Genomic DNA, 19,279 nt, shown 5'->3' on the forward strand with positions numbered 1-19,279 from the left:
GGTGAAATTGGGCAGGGCGGGTCTAGGGGGGTCCGGATTTTACTATAGTCTAATCTGGCAACTCTATCCAATGCTCATAGGAATTCTATGAGAATTGTAGCAGTGCCGGAGCATTTAGTGCTCTAGGCCGCAATAGAAACCTACCACCGCTTAGTAAAAGTGGGGGTTAATAAAGATTAAATTAAATTTTAAAAAAACTTTTGTAGCAATGATGTGGCTTATGCTTTGAGAACAGGTGTTTACACTACCTTATGCTAGAACAGGGATCTCAAAGTCCCTCCTTGAGGGCCGCAATCCAGTCGGATTTTCAGGATTTCCCCAATGAATATGCATTGAAAGCAGAGCATGCACATAGATCTCATGCATATTCATTGGGGAAATCCTGGATTGCGGCCCTCGAGGAGGGACTTTGAGACCCCTAATCCTAGAATTACAGGGGAGGTTCTGTTTCATGTTAAAACCCTTCTGCTGCTCCCATCTTCATTCTCTGGCATGACTGCCTCTTCCTAATATTGGGGTCCTTTTATCAAGGTACGCTAACTGATTTAGCACACACTAAATGCTAAGGCACCCATAGAATATAATGGATGCCTTAGCATTTATTGGGCGCTAAATCGGCTTATCGATTTATCCCATGCCTTTTAAATTCTTTTTTTATATATTTATTCCCCATCGAACTCTTTTGTTTTTATTTTTTTTTTAGAATTGTGATTTTTTTTTCCCCCTTCTATCCTTTTGTTATACCCTTCTCCCCCCTCCCCCAAGTCAGTCTGTCCTGTACGGTATTTGGTTTTTTTAAAATTTTATTTTAGATTTTATTGTACAATGCTTTGAAATTTTATGTAAAGCGTTTAATAACATTTTAATAAACTATAGTGGCCAAAGATAGACCTGCTATTTATATGGGTCTATGTAGTCTGCTAAACAAAGCCGGTGACCGAGTTAGCCGCTAAAGGGGACATTCTAGAAATGGTGCCTAAATTTAGATGCTGGTAGGCACCCTACCGGCACCTAAGTCAATTAACAAATGCCATTTAAAGTGGCATAAAAACCGCACCATTAAAGTGCCTACTGGTAACTAACTAATATGCACCAGAATCACGCCTACGCAGATGCTTTAGGCTGACGAATACCATTATGGGTGTGGCTAATGCTGGTCGTGGCATTAAGCAGCCTAAAGCGCCTACATAGGAACGATTCATCACAAAGATTGGTGCCTGAAATGAAAACCTAGGCCTACATTTCAGGCGCCTATCTTTCGTGGAGGTGCGATTATCTATAGGGCGCTATCATGGGATTGACATATAACCGGTGGCTGCTGTATAGCTGGCTGACGATATTGGCGCCCTATAGAGAATCCGAGAGTAAGTGCTAACGTTCAGCGGTCATCTTGTGCTGAATATTAATGCTTTGACAGTTAAGTGTTATTTAGCCGGCCTGGAGACGTTCCTGGCTGGTTAAACAGCACTGAATAGTGTGCGGTCTTTCTGTAATTTGGATAGTGTCAACTGTGTTTTTTGGACAAGGTTGAAGTAGAGTGTTTTACCCATGAGCTAACATCAGCATCTTCCTGAGGAAGATAGCAGAGGCAGCATCAGCTCATTGGTTGAGCTGATGCTGCCTCTGCATGCAGAGGTTGTGAGATCAAACCCTGATGGTTTTCCTTGTGACCCAGGGCAATTCACTTAATCCTCCAATGCCCACCACGTTGAATGCCAGTTTTCAAATGCCAAATTGACAAAAAGGTGGTATACAAGTCCCCATTCCCTTGCAGGAAGGGGAGACTTTGTATAAGATAGGGCAAGAAAGATTAACATTATATGGTTTAAACCAAATGGGGTGCCCACACTTTTTTGGCTTGCGAGCTACTTTTAAAATGACCAAGTCAAAATGATCTACCAACAATAAAATTATAAAAAAACACAAAGCACCTGTACGCAGAGAAAATGTTTATTATCATTTGTATTCGGGGTTTTTTTTTTTCCAGAGGTCAAGGCAGATGACTTTAAAATATGCAATGTCACCTCAGTAACAACTATACAAAAATAGACAAATATACCCCCTCCACTTTTACTAAACCGCGATAGCAGTTTTCGGCAGAGGGAGCTGCGCTGAATGCTCCTTGCAGCTCCCAATGCTCATAGGCTCCCTGCGCTAAAAACCACTATCGCGGTTTAGTAAAAGGGGACCATAGTGCAAAATATAGACAGCAGATATAAGTTCTCAAAACGGACACATTTTGATCACTAAATTGAAAATAAAATCATTTTCCTACCTTTTTGTCAGGTGATTTCATGAGTCTCTGGTTGCACTTCCTTCTTCTGTAAATCCAATATTTCTTTCTTTCTGTCCCCTCCCCTTTCTTTCTCTATTCCCTTGCCCCCCTCTTTATTTCTGTCATTCTCTCTTCCCCTGCCGGCCTGTCTTAATCTCTCCCCCGTCCCCCTCTTTATTTCTGTCTTTCTTTCTCCCTCCTCCTGCCTGCCTGTCTTTCTTTCTTTCTCTCCCTGCCCCCCCCCCCAAGCTATCATGCTAATTTCTCCACTTCCCCAATTCTTTCTTTCTCCTTGCCCCCCCCCCCCAAGCCATTGTGCCTATTTTCCACTTCCCCAATTCTTTCTCTCTCCTTGCCACCCCACCCCCCCAAGCCACCACACTGATTTCTCCCTGCTTCCCTGAGCCAAGCCTGGGGTGTACAAGCACTGGGCCCACAAGCCTTCACCTCCGACATCAATTCTAAAATCAGAGATGAAGTTCCAGGCCAGCCAGGCAGCAATTGGCTGGCCCAGAACTTCCTCTCCAACATCAGAATTGACGTCGGAGGTGAAGGCTTGTGGGTCCAGCGCTTATACGAGCTAGCTCGGGGAGGCAGGAAGAACAAGATCACAAAGGCAATGCGATCGACTCATGTTGCCTTTGCGATCTACTGGTCGATCGCAATTGACCATTTGGGCACCCCTGGTGTTAAGCTTTAGCTTGGATGAGAGGGTTAGTCCTGAGCAGGGAAGGCAAACAGGGCAACTGCCCTGTGCCTCACAGCTCCAGTGAGCCCCACGGTCTGAACTTCTCTTCCCCTGCTGTCTAACTCCCTTGCTTCCCCTCACCTTCTTGATCTTCTTTCAATATCTAAATGTTGCTTTTCATAGGGGCCCCGACATAGGAGCCATTCTCACAAGCTGCCGGTGGCTTCCCTGAAGCTGTCCCTCTGTGGCCATCTGCCCTGTCGGAAACTGGAAGTTGTATCAGAGGCAGCGGATCGCCATAGAGGGAAAGCTTCGGAGCAGCCACTGGAAGCTTGTGAGAACTTCTGCCGAGTCAGGGCCCCTCTAAAAAGGAACATTTGGACAATGGGATACCGGGAAAGGGTGGAAGTGGGGATGGGAGAAGTGGTCCACCATGAGTGCAGCCCCTAAGGGGATGCTTCAAGGCCTGGCATCATGATCTTCTTTGGGCAGCAGCAACGTTCACAATTCGCTACTGTTGCCGGCTGCAGGCCTTCCTCTCTGCCGGATCCAGCGTACTTCCTGTAGGAGGAAGGGGAAAAGGAGATGCCAGAGCATGAAGGGAAGGGAGAGATCAAAGGAAAGGAAAGGAGATAGATGCCAAGGCATCGGGGAAGGGAAGGATATAGATATGCCAGACCGTGGGGTGGGGTGGGAAAGAAGGAAAGGAGAAGAGAGAGATGTCAGAGCATAGGGAAGAGTGTGGTGACAGAGAGAGAAAAATGGAGAGGGGACGAAGCTGAAATGAATTATGTATAAAGGAGAGAAAGAGCACAGGATAGACAGTTTATGGAAAGAGCATAGAAAGAGGGAAGACGCCATATGGAAGAGGAAGAGGGCAGACTGGATGTAAAGGGCAAAGAAAGAGGACAGACGCTGGATAGAAAGAAGAGAATGAAGAGAAGATGATTAAAGCAGAAGGTAGAAAAAATATTTTTTTGTCGCTTTAGAATAAAATAATATTGTAGTTGTATTGATAAAACTTTTATGAACAGAAAATGGAAATAAGGTAATCTTTTTATTGGATTAATTTTAATACAGTAAAACCTTGGTTTGTGAGCATAATTCGTTCCAGAAGCTTGTAATACAAAGCACTCATATATCAAAGAAAATTTCTCCATAGGAAATAATGGAAACTCAGATGATTCGTTCCACAACCCAAAAACTTTAATACAAAATACTATATGTGCTCGTATTGCAAGACTTTGCTTGTTTAGAATAGTCCCTACACTCCTGCAGCGTCAGAGAGAGAAGAACCATCGGCTCAGTCGTGATGTGCGTATACTGTATGTACTTGTATTGCAAGACATTGCTTGTATATCAAGGTAAAATTTAATAAAATGTTTTGCTTGTCTTGCAAAACACTTGCATACCAAGTTACTTGCAATCCAAGGTTTTACTGTACTTTTTTTTTTTACAAACTTTCAGAGTCCAAATCCCCTTTCTTAGGTCAGAACAGTATATTGTAACAGCAGAATACTATACTAATCTGAAAAAGGAGGTTATGGCCTCTGAAAGTTAATTGAAAAATGGATTAGTCCAATAAAATAGTATTTTCTTATTTTAGATTTTTGTTTTATTTCTATTTGGCCGGGTTTGAAAAGCTTCTTCAAAATCACGTCAGGCAGCAATGGGGGGTGGTGGGGGGGCAGACAACTGGGGCATGACGGGGCGGGGATGGGGGGAACTAGGAGTCCAAATTTTACTAAGGTAAAACCTGGTAGCCCTAGGGATTTAAAGGGCTTTGGGGCTTTTGCTGCGTGCCAGGCACTAGCATGGCTTTTTAAAAGGGGGGGGGGGGGGGGATTGATTGGTAAAACTATTTCCAACCTTTAACTGCAGCAATAAGATTCCTCTTCCTATGTATGACTAACATTAATCTTGAACAATTTAAATATATAGCACACAAATCGCAATAAATGCGTTATGAACATGGATTGTTTTTGCCAATTGTTACCTGGCTTATTATTCTGAAACCAGCCTATCAAGCTGCCATCCTAATGTCCCAGAGGAAATAAAGGACTTTCATTTTCTTTTCAAGCCACAGAGTGCATTTTTGATATTGTCCTTTTTCTGTTTGCAAAGGAATACTGGCATTTGTTTTTTTTTGTCCTTGAATTCCAGCTTGTATAATTATGTTGAAAGCATGAGGGCGGTCTCCTCGGTAATGTTCAGACGTTCAAATACTTGAAGGGTATTAACGTAGAACAAAATCTTTTCCAGAGAAAGGAAAATGGTAAAACCAGAGGACATAATTTGAGGTTGAGGGGTGGTAGATTCAGGGGCAATGTTAGGAAATTCTACTTTACGGAGAGGGTAGTGGATGCCTGGAATGCGCTCCCGAGAGAGGTGGTGGAGAGTAAAACTGTGACTGAGTTCAAAGAAGCGTGGGATGAACACAGAAGATTTAGAATCAGAAAATAATATTAAATATTGAACTAGGCCAGTTACTGGGCAGACTTGCACGGTCTGTGTCTGTGTATGGCCGTTTGGAGGAGGATGGGCAGGGGAGGGCTTCAATGGCTGGGAGGGTGTAGATGGGCTGGAGTAAGTCTTAACAGAGATTTCGGCAGTTGGAACCCAAGCACAGTACCGGGTAAAGCTTTGGATTCTCGCCCAGAAATAGCTAAGAAGAAAAAAAAAAAAATTTTAAATTGAATCAGGTTGGGCAGACTGGATGGACCATTCGGGTCTTTATCTGCCGTCATCTACTATGTTACTATGTTACTATGGAACCCCGAGTCTTTCTAAATAAATTCTTAAAGCATTTGCCTTCTAGCTTTATAGTCAGAAGTTAATACCGTACATTACAATCTGTCGTTTTTTCAGTGTGGTCCTACATATTGCAGAGAATGACACGGAGACAAATTTGTCCCCGCGGGATCAACCTCCATTCCCGTCCACGCATGCTTTGCCTCTGTTTCTGCCCCATCCCTGCAAGCTCTGTCCTGATCTGCACAAGCCTCAAACACATGATTTTAAAGTGTTCAAGGCTTGTACAGATGAGGGCAGAGATGGAGATAGATCCCACGGGCGGTGGAATAGTTAGGGGTGGGGGTGGGGATCCGCCCTGGGCGCCGTCTTGGTAGGGGCGCAGCACCCATCCTCCGCTCCCCCCAATCCTTCCCTGCCCCCCACTGTTGCATGCATGCACCGCTTCCCTTCCCCCCCGTACTTCTGTAACCTTCCTGGCACAAGCAGAAACCCCCAACCTGCTGCTGTGCCTGCGTCAGCTCTTCATCTGACATCACTTCTTGGACCTGCGCCTAGAAAGTGACATCAGAGGGGGAGCCCATACAAGCGTGACAGCAGGTTGGAGGTTGCTGCTCGTGCATGGAACGTCACGGAGGTACGGGGAAGAGAAGCGGCAGTGGGGGGGGGCATGGAAAGAGCGTGTAGGGGTGGGGGGATGGAGAAGAGGGTGGGGGAGGGGTGTCACCACCCCAGGTGCCTCTCACTCTCGCTATGCCACTGCCCATGGGGACAGGGACAAATTTTTATCCCTGTGTCATTCTCTATGGACTAAGGGCTCCTTTTACTAAGTTGCGATAGCGGTGTTAGCACACGCTGAATTGACACGCGTGCTAGACCTTAATGCCAGCATTGAGCTGGCGTTAGTTCTAGCCGCTAGCGCGGGTTTAGCGTGCGCTACAAACACAGCTTAGTAAAAGGAGCCCGAAGTGAAGCTGCATCACACAGACCTCTTCTTTCTCCCTCTCTGACTGAATTAAAAAACAAAACCAAAACTACCAGTGCCCTTGAGATGAAATTTTCAGGTGCAACAAAATTCATTGTAGTTTGCAGCAGCAGAATATGAAGTCAGATCGAATTGTAGGTAACAATACTGCTGTAATGGTACAAACTCGTTTCATATTGTGGAGTTTTTCCATTTATCCAAGTTTCTTTATTTTGGATATACAGTACTCCCCCGAAATTTGCGGGGGTTACGTTCGCGGATGTGACCGCGAATGTTGAAAAACCGCAAATATCGGAAGAGTACTGTAATCGGCACTCTCTCTCCTCCTCCTGTCCTAGCGTTCACTGCAGTCAGACTCCCCGAGCTCGTGCACACCAGCCCTTTACGAGTCCCCAGGCGAATGCTGAAGCGAGGGAAGACCGCAGGTTGGGAAAGTGAAGGCTGGCTGCGCGGAGCTGGTAAGACAGCTTTTCCATTGGTCAGTCATTCGCAGTATTTTCTGACCGGAAGAGGCAGTCAGAAAATACCACGAATGACTTAGTTTGTGAATCGCGAACCATGAATTCACAGGGGTATACTGTACCATTTATCAGGAGGGCCATTATCGTAAAGGATGTCTAAGTCCAACTTGGATGTTTCCCACTAAACATCCAAATTTGGAAGCACAGAACGGGCTTCTGGGCTTGATGGACCATGGGTCTGACCCAGTAAGGTTATTCTTATGTTCTTAAGAAACATCCATTTTCAAAGGGACCTCCAAATAATTTTTTTTTTTTTTTGCGAAAATTGCCTACTTGGACGTCTTGGCCACCAAAAAGTCTAGAATGTCAGGACATTTAAATTTATTTGCCATTTTTGACCACAAAAACATTCAAGCTAGAAATGTCCAAATCAGTATCATTTAGACGTGGGAGGAGCCACCGTTCTAATGGACATGCCATCAGAGCACTTGGGCATCTTAAAGGGCACTGCTGTGAACTTCACATAAAGGGTTCCAGATACACATCTCACCAAATATCCATTATATTTTGTGGTGAGCTCCCAAACTCTCCCAAAACCTACTATACCCACCTATCTACCATCCCAATAGTCCTTATGGATGTAGGTGGCACCTATATGGTAGTATAGCAGGGTTTTGGTGGGTTTTGATGGGCTCATAGTTAACCATAGATGTTGTGTGGTTAGAGTAAAACATAGAAACATAGAAAATGACGGCAGAAAAGGGCTATAGCCCATCTAGTCTGCCCACTCTAACAACCCCACCCCCTTGAATTTACCCCCCTAGAGATACCACATGTGTATCCCCTCTACATTTTTTTACCTCCCTAGAGATCCCACATGTGTATCCCATTTCCTTTTAAAATCTGGCACGCTGCTGGCCTGAATCACCTGAAGCGGAAGTTCATTCCAACGATCGACCACTCTTTCAGTGAAGAAGAACTTCCTGGTGTCACCATGAAATTTCCCACCCCTGATTTTCAGCGGATGTCCTCTTGTGGCTGAGGGACCTTTAAAAAAGAAGATATCATCCTCCACCTCGATACGGCCGGTGATATATTTAAACGTCTCTATCATGTCTCCTCTCTTTCTACGTTCTTCGAGTGAGTATAGCTGCAATTTATTCAGCCTTTCCTCATACGGGAGGTCTTTGAGTCCCGAGACCATCCTGGTGGCCATTCTCTGAACCGACTCAACTCTCAGTACATCTTTTTGGTAATGTGGCCTCCAGAATTGTACACAATATTCCAGATGAGGCCTCACCATGGATCTGTACAACGGCATAATAACTTCGTGCTTCCGGCTGATAAAGCTTCTTCGAATACAACCCATCATTTGTCTTGCCTTTGATGAAGCCTTCTCCATTTGATTGGCAGTCTTCATGTCTTCGCTAATGATCACCCCCAAATCACGTTCCGCCTTGGTCCTAACTAAGGTTTCACCATTAAGTGTATAAGTTTTGCATGGATTCCTGCTGCCGAGGTGCATGACCTTACATTTTCTAGCATTAAAGTTTAGCTGCCAAGTTGAGGACCAGTGTTCCAATAGAAGTAGGTCCTGCGTCATACTATCTGGTAAAGTGTTCTCACTTACAATGTTGTATAGTTTGGCGTCATTGGCAAATAATGTGATTTTACCCTGAAGCCCCTGAGTCAGATCTCCCACAAATATGTTGAAGAGGATCGGGCCCAAGACTGAGCCCTGCGGCACTCCACTGATCACCTCTGACGTTTTTGAAGGGGCACCATTCACCACCACTCTCTGAAGTCTACCGTTTAGCCAATCACTGACCCATGTAGTTAATGTCTCTCCCAGTCCCATTGATTTCATCTTGTTCAATAGTCTGCGGTGCGGGACGCTATCAAAAGCTTTACTAAAGTCCAAGTAAACGACGTCTAGGGACTCACCCACATCCAGTTTCCTTGTTATCCAGTCAAAGAAACTAATTAGATTGGATTGGCAGGACCTGCCCTTGGTAAATCCATGTTGGCGGGGATCCCTTAGATTCTTCTCGTCCAGGATCGTATCTAATTTATGCTTAATTAGTGTTTCCATGAGTTTACTCACTATGGATGTGAGACTCACCGTTCTGTAATTCTCAGCCTCTGTCCTGCAGCCCTTTTTGTGGAGTGGGATTACATTGGCTGTTTTCCAGTCCAAGGGGACTCTTCCCGCCCTCAAGGAAAGATTGAAGAGCACAGACAATGGCTCCGCCAGGACATCACACAGCTCTCTAAGCACCCTGGGGTGTAGATTGTCCGGTCCCATGGCTTTGTTCACTTTGAGTCTTGATAGTTCACAGTAGACGCTGCTGGGTGTAATCTCGAAATTCCAGAATGGGTCTTCTGAGCTTTGCCTTGCTTGCAATTGTGGACCGGACCCTGGCGCCTCGCAGGTAAAGACTGAGCAGAAGTATTCGTTTAGTAGTTCGGCTTTCTCGGAATCTGATTCTGCATAAGTCCCGTGTGCTTTCCTAAGGCGTACTATCCCATTTGTGTTTCTTTTCTTATCACTGATGTACCTGAAGAAGGATTTATCCCTTTTCTTAATGTCCTTTGCTAGATTCTCTTCTTTTTGAAGCTTGGCCTCTCTGACTGCCGTTTTGACAGCTTTGGACCTGGCCAGATAGTCTTCTTTGACTGCTCCTCTTCCTGATTGTTTGTAGGAAACAAATGCTTTTTTCTTTTTCTTAACGAGGTCCGAGATTTCTGTAGTGAACCACTGGGGTCTGTTATTCCTCCGTTGTTTGCTTACTGTTTTTATATAGCGATTTGTTGCTTCATGTAGGGTAGATTTCAGGTTTGCCCACATAGCCTCTACATTATTGGTTTCGGCATGGTCTTGCAGTGCCCGACGGACGAAGTCTCCCATGCGTTTGAAGTCAGTGCCCCGAAAATTAAGGACCTTTGTTGTTGTGGTCGATCTGGTGAAACCCTTCCAAAGGTTGAACCAAACCATGTTATGGTCGCTGGAGGCCAGCGTATCACCCACTGAAACTTCCAATACGCTGTCTCCGTTGGTGAGTACCAGGTCTAGTAACACCTGGTCCCTAGTGGGCTCCAATACCAATTGTTTGAGCCATGCACCCTTTATGGAGGTTAACAACCTTCTGCTGCCGCTAGTTTGTGCGGTAAGTGCATTCCAATCTGCATCGGGCATATTAAAGTCCCCTACCAGTACTGTGTCCCCACGCAAGGTGATGTTTTCAATGTCTTCGATTAATTCCATATCCTTGTCTACCTGTTGTCCTGGAGGTCTGTAAATCACACCAAGATACAGGCATTTTTGGATCTCACTTCTCCTCTCTATGGTTCACTGGTCCACCCTTCTGGCTACTTCAGATACCTTTTTGATGCTCTACTATGGTGTGCCTCAAGGTTCTGTTCTTGGGCCTGTTCTTTTTAACATTTTTATAAACGATATTGCTGAAGGGTTGTCGGGTAAGATTTGCCTCTTTGCCGATGATACCAAAATCTGCAATAGAGTAGACATGCTGGATGGTGTGATGAAGAAAGACCTGGCGAAGTGTGAAAAATGGTCTGAAATTTGTCAGCTAAAATTTAATGCTAAGAAATGCAAGGTCATGCATTTGGGATGCAAAAACCAGAGGGAACGGTACAGATTAGGGAGTGAAGAGCTTATGTGCACGACAGAAGAGCGGGACTTGGGTGTGATTGTATGTGATGACCTAAAGGTGGCCAAACAGGTTGAAAAGGTGACAGCGAAACCTAGAAGGATGCTAGGTTGCATAGGGAAAGGTATGGCCAGTAGGAAAAAGGAGGTATTGATGGCCCTGTATAAGAATTTGGTGAGACCTCATTTAGAATATTATGGAGGCCACATCTTCAAAAAGATATAAAAAGGATGGAGTCAGTCCAGAGGAAGGCTACTGAAATGATAAATGGTCTTTGTAATAAGGTGTATGGGGACAGACTTAAAGATCTCAATCTGTATACTTTGGAGGAAAGGTGGGAGAGGGGAGATATGATAGAGACATTTAAATACCTACATAATGTAAAAGCGCATGAGTCAAGTCTCTTTAATTTGAAAGGAAACTCTGCAATAACAGGGCATAGATGAAGTCAAAAGGTGATAGGCTGAGGAAATATTTTTTCACAGAAAGGGTGGTAGATGCATGGAACAGTCTCCCAGAAGAGGTGGTGGAGACAGAGACTGGGTCTGAATTCAAAAGGACTTGGGATAGGCATATGGTATCTCTCGGAGAGAGAAAGATATTATGGTTACTGCGAATGAGCAGATTAGATGGGCCATTTGGCCTTTATCTGCCATCACATTTCTAGAAACCAGATGCTGCTGTTCCAGAGACAAGTATCTACTATTTTATTCAAAGTTTGGGAGGTGGGAGGGGGTCGGTGACCATTGGGGGAATGTGTGTGTGTGTGTGTGTGGGGGGGGGGTTATTCATCTTTCCAGTGGTCATCTGGTCAGTTTGGATACCTTTTTGCCACTTAAACATTTCCAAAAGAGGTCTTGCCCAAAACATCTAAGTTCCCTCCAGGCCATCTTGGGAATGGTTTGATTATCCTCACAAGGATGTCCAAGTTTAGCTTACCCACAGCCTTCCCAAAGCACGCCAATAACACACTTCTTAGTGCACCCCCTTGAACTCTGGATGCACAGTAGAGGATATGTCTCGCTACTCGTACAGGAAAATGGTTTCTATTATCGGCTCTTGGACGCCCCGGTTGGAGGGGCATATACTTCTTGTAAGTCTATTCCATTCCTGCTTGTGTAACATATATGAAGACTGCTGAAACAGTTTGCATTTGCCAAGAGGCCACAAGGTCCTTTCTCTTTGTGTTCTGAGCTCTGTGTCCTCATTCTATTCTGTAGCTGACTAGTTTTGCCAAGGTCATTCCTCCTCATGTAATGATCCCCACATCCTGTGCTTTAGAGAGATAAGAAACATTGCTAGACCTTAGACAAAAGACAGTATTATGGAAACTTCCCACTAAACCCTCCCCTTATGTTTGTTACTTCTTTCTAGCTGCTTTTATGTATCCTGTTACCAAATATGGTCTTTCCTACAGTCATATGCTGAAGAAACGGACCCATGTAAAATGCTATAAATATGTATGCAGCACTAATAATAAACAGACATCCTTTAGGTATACAACTGAGAGCATGGGAATGTGTGTGGTTTCTTTCTAAGGGGTGTCTCCGGATTCATCTTTCCTAAGACGGCAGAGGTTGGGCAAGGCTGTATTGGGACCAGAACCTTTTCACTCGTGATATCTTATTGCAGGAACTGGAATCATTAGAAAAGCAGGCAAGTGTTGAAGTAGTTTCAGGGCTTTCAGAAGTTTGGATCTTACAGGGTTAAAATGAACAATGACCTGTCTGACGCTTGGCAGAAGCCATGTGGGGTTCCCCAGGGGTCAATCCTGCCACCTAGGTTGTTTAACATTTTACTGAGCTCTTTGGGATTCAAACTGGAAAACATGGCTTTAAAACTTATATATATGCTGATGATATTACATCCATGTCTCATGTATTTTAGAAAAGGTTCTGCCAATATAGGGTGACCAGACGTCGGGGATTTCCCCGGACATGTCCTCCTTTTGAGGACATGTCTGGGGGTCCAGACGGCTTTTCGAAACCCAGAGCTTTGTCTGGGTTTTGAAAAGCTTTCCTCCACGTCGCGTCGGGCAGGAGGACAGCCGCACATGCCCAACGAGAGCAGGCAATTGGGGGGGAGGGGCTGAGGGGGATTGGCTGGGCGGGTGGAACTGGGCGGGCCTAGGGGGTGGGGCTAGGGGGCCAGATTTTCCAAATGGAAAATCTGGTGACCCTATGCCAACATACATCCTGTTCTAAAATACATGGGTAATGGACATCCAAGCTATGGCTACATCCAGCATGAACTTTTAGAAGAGAAACATCCAAACTATGAACAGAACCTAACAAGGGTCATGGACAGTTGTGTTTTAGTAGAGAAACATCCATACCATCAAATGACAGCACTGAGCTCATAATGGAAGAGTGGTCTAATGGTTAGAACAGCTTGTTGAGAGCTAATGCAGCGGTCCAAAGGTTACCACTTCAAGTCCCACTGTAGCTTTTTCGAAATTCTGTTTTTTTTTACTTTGAGCCCTTCAGGGTCAGGAAAATATCTTCTGTGACTTTTCTTACTCCACGCAGTGAATAACTATATAAAGAAGATACCCATCTACTGTAGTCGCTAACCTGGCAGGTTCCTGCTAACCTAGCAGGAAGACTGTGCCTACTTGCCGCTAATTTTGATTATGTGTGAAAATTGTACAGCGGTTTTAGACGTCCACATTCCAGATGTGTAAAATCAGTATTTAGAAGTCCATGCAATATGGATGTCTAAATGTCAGTTTTAAACATGAATAGAGCTTTCAAAATAAGTACCTGAATCTTACACAGGGAAAAGTGTGCATGCACTTTTTATGCATGTGCAGACTTACCCCCCCCCTTTCACTAAGGTGCTCTATGCTTTTTAGCGCGCGCTAAACTCTAACATGTGCATGATATCTTATGGACACGTTAGCATTTAGCATGCACGTTGATTTAGCGCACGACAAATGCGCGCTAAAATGCTTAGCGCACCTTAATAAAAGAGGGCCTTACCCCTTCTTTTATGAAGTTTGCGATAGAGGTTTTTTTAGCATGGGTAAGAGCTCTGACAAAGTTAGACAAGTTCCTGCTGAACCGGAACGTACGCAGTGTGCTGGTCTGTGACCAGAGGGCCGCCGCGTGAGCGGACCGCTGGGCACAATGGACCACTGGTCTGACCTAGCAGCGGCAATTCTTATGTTCTAATGGCGCTGTGAATGTCAGAGCATTTATTGTGCTGGGCCCATGCTAAAAATCCTCTAGCACAGCTTGATAAAGTCCAGCCTTAGAAAATTATTTCCTAAGGCTCTAGGATGGTCTTCCATAAGATCTAAAGCCCCCTCCCCCTACTTTTACAAAACCGCGCTAGCGTTGTTTTTGTGCCAGTTATGGAGGTAACAGCTCCAACGCTCATAGAATTCCTGTGAGCATCGGAGCTGTTACCACCACGGCCGGCGCTAGAAACTGCGCTATGGTTTTGTAAAAGGGGGAGGATATATATATAAAATAGTTTGTTCTAAAATGGAATATATTTCCCCCCCCCCCCCTTTTTACAAAACTGTAACGTGGTTTTTAGCGGTTTTAGAATTTCTATGAGTGTTGGAGTTGTTACCGCCGTGGCCAGCGCTAAAAGCCACGCTAAAGTTTTGTAAAAGAGGGGGGAAATCGTTTTTAGAGAATATTCTAGAAATATTTTAACTTTCACTGCAAACAAGAAACTAGTGACTGATATCTAATTATATTTAACAAATGTGTTTCATCTTAATTTCTTTACAGAACTGTTATGAATATTCTGCAGGAAATCAATTTCATAAAGGGAACATCTGCACATGTAGATAAGCTTTTTCTACATATTTTGAAAATTAAAATGGAAAAAAAGCTGAGCTACAGCATATATTTAGATTATGGCTAAAATTGGGCTTTATCAATTTTCTTATGCAAATTAAGGTGATTAGATGTCCTCTGAAAAAAAAATAAGAAGACACTGACCACTGAACCTTAGCTGTGAAAGAAGAAGAATGCCAAATAAAGTGAACACAAAAGGCTAATGACATTCATCGGGCAAAATTTATGAAAACTTGCATTTAATGATTTGTCTCTGCTTAGTTTCAGGAAGGACACGAGTTATTTTTCTGCCCAGTATTTTTATAAATTCAAATTGTACCCAAACACAATGAATGGGAAAGTAGCACCATCAGGATTTGAACCCTGGCTTCTATGATACTCAGTCTAGAGCTCCAATCTCCAGGCTGCTCCTTCACCATCAGAAGGTCTCCAGTACAATATAAACTAGGAACCTTCTGCCTCTTTTACAAAGCCACGCTAGCGGCTGCTGCGCGGCAACAGCCCCGAAGCCCTTTAAATCTCTATGGGCTTCGGGGCCGTTAGCGCAGGCGGCCGCTACCGTGGCTTTGTAAAGGAGCCCTTTGTTTGGAACTTCATTGAATCATTTTCACTGTTTAAATTATCATTTAAATTACTTATTAAAACATAAAACTTGAGAAAAGCACGCCAAACATTGCGTGTATTATAAATTGCATCATTAGATCTTATTCAAACTCTAAAGGTTGTGATTTTTTTTTTTTTTTCAAATTATCCGTGCCTAAGAAGTGATGTCAGATGAAGAGCTGACGCTGGCAGCTTTGGGGTTGCTGCTCGCGCCTGGAGTGTTATAGAGGTACGGGGAAAGGAAAGTGGTGCGCCGCGGCAGGAGGGGGCAGGAAAGGAGCATGTGGAGGGGTGGGGACAGGGTGGGGGAGGGGCGCCACCACCCAGGGTGCCTCTCACCCTCGATACTTCTCTGACTGGTACAACTTTTCTAGGCATCCCAAGTTTGGATTTTGCAGTAATTAGAGCCTGACCTGAGAAGACAAAATATTCTCTGAGCTGCATGCACTGCTTTCAATGCATATTCATTGGGGAAATCCTGAAAACCCGACTGGAATATGGCTCTCGAGGACCAGAGTTCCCTACCCCTGTTTTAGAGGTATTCAAACTTTAGGTAGGCTTTCACATTTGCCTTGGTAAAAATCTGGAATGACCTGCCCTCATAAATTAGACTTCTCTCCTCTTTGACATGATTTAGAAAAACTGTGAAGACGTATCTGTTTAAGAAATTTGTAGCTGACAAATAAGGGACTGTAATAGATGAACTTCCTGTCCAATTATTGTTTTCCTATACTATTCTGGGCTAATTTTGTTAACCGGATCGAGTCCCTTTTGGGAATGACCTGGTATATAAGACTAAAGATTGGATTGGATTGGGTAATAGAAGATAAAATGTCTTTGTTTTTAACTGTGATTTGTTCCAATGCCCTGCAGTGGTGGTGTTGGTCTCGCTTTCTTTAGATTTCAACCTCTTCCATCTCAGTCTTGAATGGGTTTTTTTTTTTTACTCTTGGAGTCCCTTCTTTCTCAAACTATCCTACTATTCATGATAATGACCTCTCTGAATCTTAGGCCTTTTTTTAATATATATTTTTATTTAGAAATTTGTATACAAGATAAAAGATACAATACTCTGAAAACAGATACAACCATAAACAAAACTCAGGATAAAAGAGTCTACTGCGTGGTTTCTTCGCGGAGACTAAATGAACCCAACAAAAAACAGATCAATATCCACCTCCACCACCACCCCCCTCCCACCCCCCCCCACCCCCCCAAGCACTCCAGTGTCAAAAATTCAAAAGAGCACTTCGAGCTCCATGGGACAAGCTATCCCAAACAGGAGCCCTAATGGCCTGGAATTTTCTCCAATGGCCAGGGTCACAATTCTTAATATCCAAATATTCATACTTTAACAAAGTAAATGAATCTTAGGTCTTTAAATTTCTTGTTTTAACTTTTTCATTCAATCTACAGCTATGCTGTACCACCTCTGTTCATCAGCATGGCTACCACTTTAATCTTGTCTTCTTTTTCATCTCCTCATTCTTTAATTTCTTCACCTCAGTTCTTCCCCTCTCTGACCATGATCTGTTAATTTTCACACTTAATCAGTTTTATCCAATCTCCATCAATACGTTTACAGATCTGTGGGCTATTGACCCTTGTACTGTCTCCACCATTGCTTCCTCTCTCTTCCCATCTTCTAAGTTATCCAAGTCTGTCAATGAGGCTGTCTTTTCCAATAATATCTCTGCTCTTCTCTGGACACCATCACTCCTCTCATCCCCTGTTCTGAAAGGTGTACCTTCATTGATCTCCAGAATCCTCTACCTATGCTCTGCTGACTTCATACATTTCAAATTCTTGCTGACCTCCTTGCAGTCTGCCCTTGCCAAACAAGACTACAATATCCATGCGCCAAACTCTCTTGGCTCCAACGCTTGCTGTTTCTTTGCCACACTGATCTCTCTCAAAGTGCTTCTACCTCTATCCATTTCCCCCTTCACTTTCTCCCAAGAATATGACTGAGCATTTCATTGAGAAGGTTCACAAGATTAGCCTTGAATTCTCCACCTCCACTTCCATCTCCTCTACCCCCACTTCATTCTTACGACTTCCTTTAATCCCTGCTGCCCTTTTTCCTTTTCTAACATCATTGAAGAAACTGCACATCTTTTTTTCTTCCTCCAAACTCATTACCTATTCCTGTGATCCCGTTCTCACCCATCTACTCCTCTCTCTCTTTCTTACTTTCATTCCTTCTATCTGGCAGGTCCTTCATCTTTCACTTTACCCTGCAACTATTTCTGATGTCTTCAAACACGTTTGGTTGTAAAACTCAAAAACCTTCACTGGACCCTAGATGACCTTCTAACGATTACTCCATCCCCTCCCTCCATTTCTTGTCCAAGCTACTTGAACATGTTGTTCACCACTATTTTTCATGACTTTTTTCTTTCATCTGAAGCTATGTTTGATCCACTACAATCTGGCTTTTGTCATCTACATTCAACATTCCTGGCTGGATCCAAGGGCCATTACTTGATCCTCATTTTCCCTGATCTGATGTTCACTCTGCACTCCTTGACATGCTGTCCTCATTTAAATTTCAGAGTTTGTTCTGTCTTGGCTTCCTTCTCATGTCTCCCATCACAGGTCTTCCATTAACTATCTTTTCCCCCTTCAATCTGATCAAAATTCAGCTGCATGACTTATCTTCTGCCAGTGCTTATCTTCTCCCTATCCATTTCTATGTGCAATTCAGTCTTGTCTTCCTGATTAATAAGTACATTCATTCTGCAGTTCCTCAGTATCCCTCCTCTCTTATCTCTTCCAAAACCCCTCATCTGGTAAGTCAATCTTATCTATATCCTTCTCCTCCACTGCCATCTCTAGATTCTTTTCCTTTTATCTTGCTATGCTGTATGCCAGGAATAGTCTTCCTGAGTTGATATGTCATACTCTTTCTGGCCCTATTCAAATCTAGGCTAAAAGCCCACCTTATAACATAAGAGTTGCCATATTGGGTCGGACTGTAGGTTCATAAAGTCCAGTATCCCATTTTTAACAGTGGCCAATCCAAGTGACAAGCAACTGGCAAGATCCCAAGAAGTAAAACATATTTTATGCTGCTTATCCTAAGAATAAGCAGTGGATTTCCCCAAATCCATATTAAAAATGGCTTATGAACTTTTCTTTTAGGAAGTTATCTAAACCTTTTTAAAAAAATATATACAGTATATATCTTATTTATCATTACATGCAACAAAGCAAATAAGGAAAATGAAGGAATCATACATCACATAATCAATCAATCAATGTGATTTAACAACACCTGACTTCAGGAAAAATGTAAACATATAGGCCACACTGTTGGAGTTACCAACTCAAACACATATAATAATAACAGGCAATGACAATTTACTATTTACTCATACAACACAATCTATTTAAGTTCAAATTAAGGACTAGATCCTTAATGAGAGAGATCCTAAAGATGTATCTATTGCTCCCTTAGCTGTATTTATTTTCTATACTGTTCTTGCAAGGGAGCTGTCCTGGTGGGCTCATAATCTATTTAATGTACCTGGGGCAATGGGGGGGGGTATTAAATGACTTGCCCAAGGTCACAAGGAGCAGCATGGGTTTGAACCCACAACCTCAGGGCGCTGAGGCTGTAGCTCTAACCACTGCACTACACGCTCCCTGTAGGAGCTGCTTCTTATGAAGCTGAGTAGGCCTGGCCACATGTGGAAATATGTTATTGGTTGAGCACAAAACAGAGCCTGTTTCTTGGAAAAATATAATTTCAGTATCAACTGTTTCCCTACTTCTCAAAAAACAGGTTCTAACAAAGTAGCATGCTTAGCAGTTATTTCTTGGGCAGACTCAAGAAATTGAGACAGATTAAAAACTATCAGGTGCAATTTGATCAATTCTCCCCTCTTCTTTGGTTTCCTTAGAACCCTTTAACGTGTGGATGGGCACTTTCGATAGGGCGGCTAAGTTTGATTTTGGACGTTTCCTGCGAGATGTCCAAAGTCGGAGGCGGAGAAACAGCCATTTTCAAAACTGGCAAAATCATTAGCCA

The sequence above is a fragment of the Geotrypetes seraphini genome, chromosome 2 (genome assembly GCF_902459505.1).
Source record: "Geotrypetes seraphini chromosome 2, aGeoSer1.1, whole genome shotgun sequence".
NCBI lineage: Eukaryota > Metazoa > Chordata > Amphibia > Gymnophiona > Dermophiidae > Geotrypetes > Geotrypetes seraphini.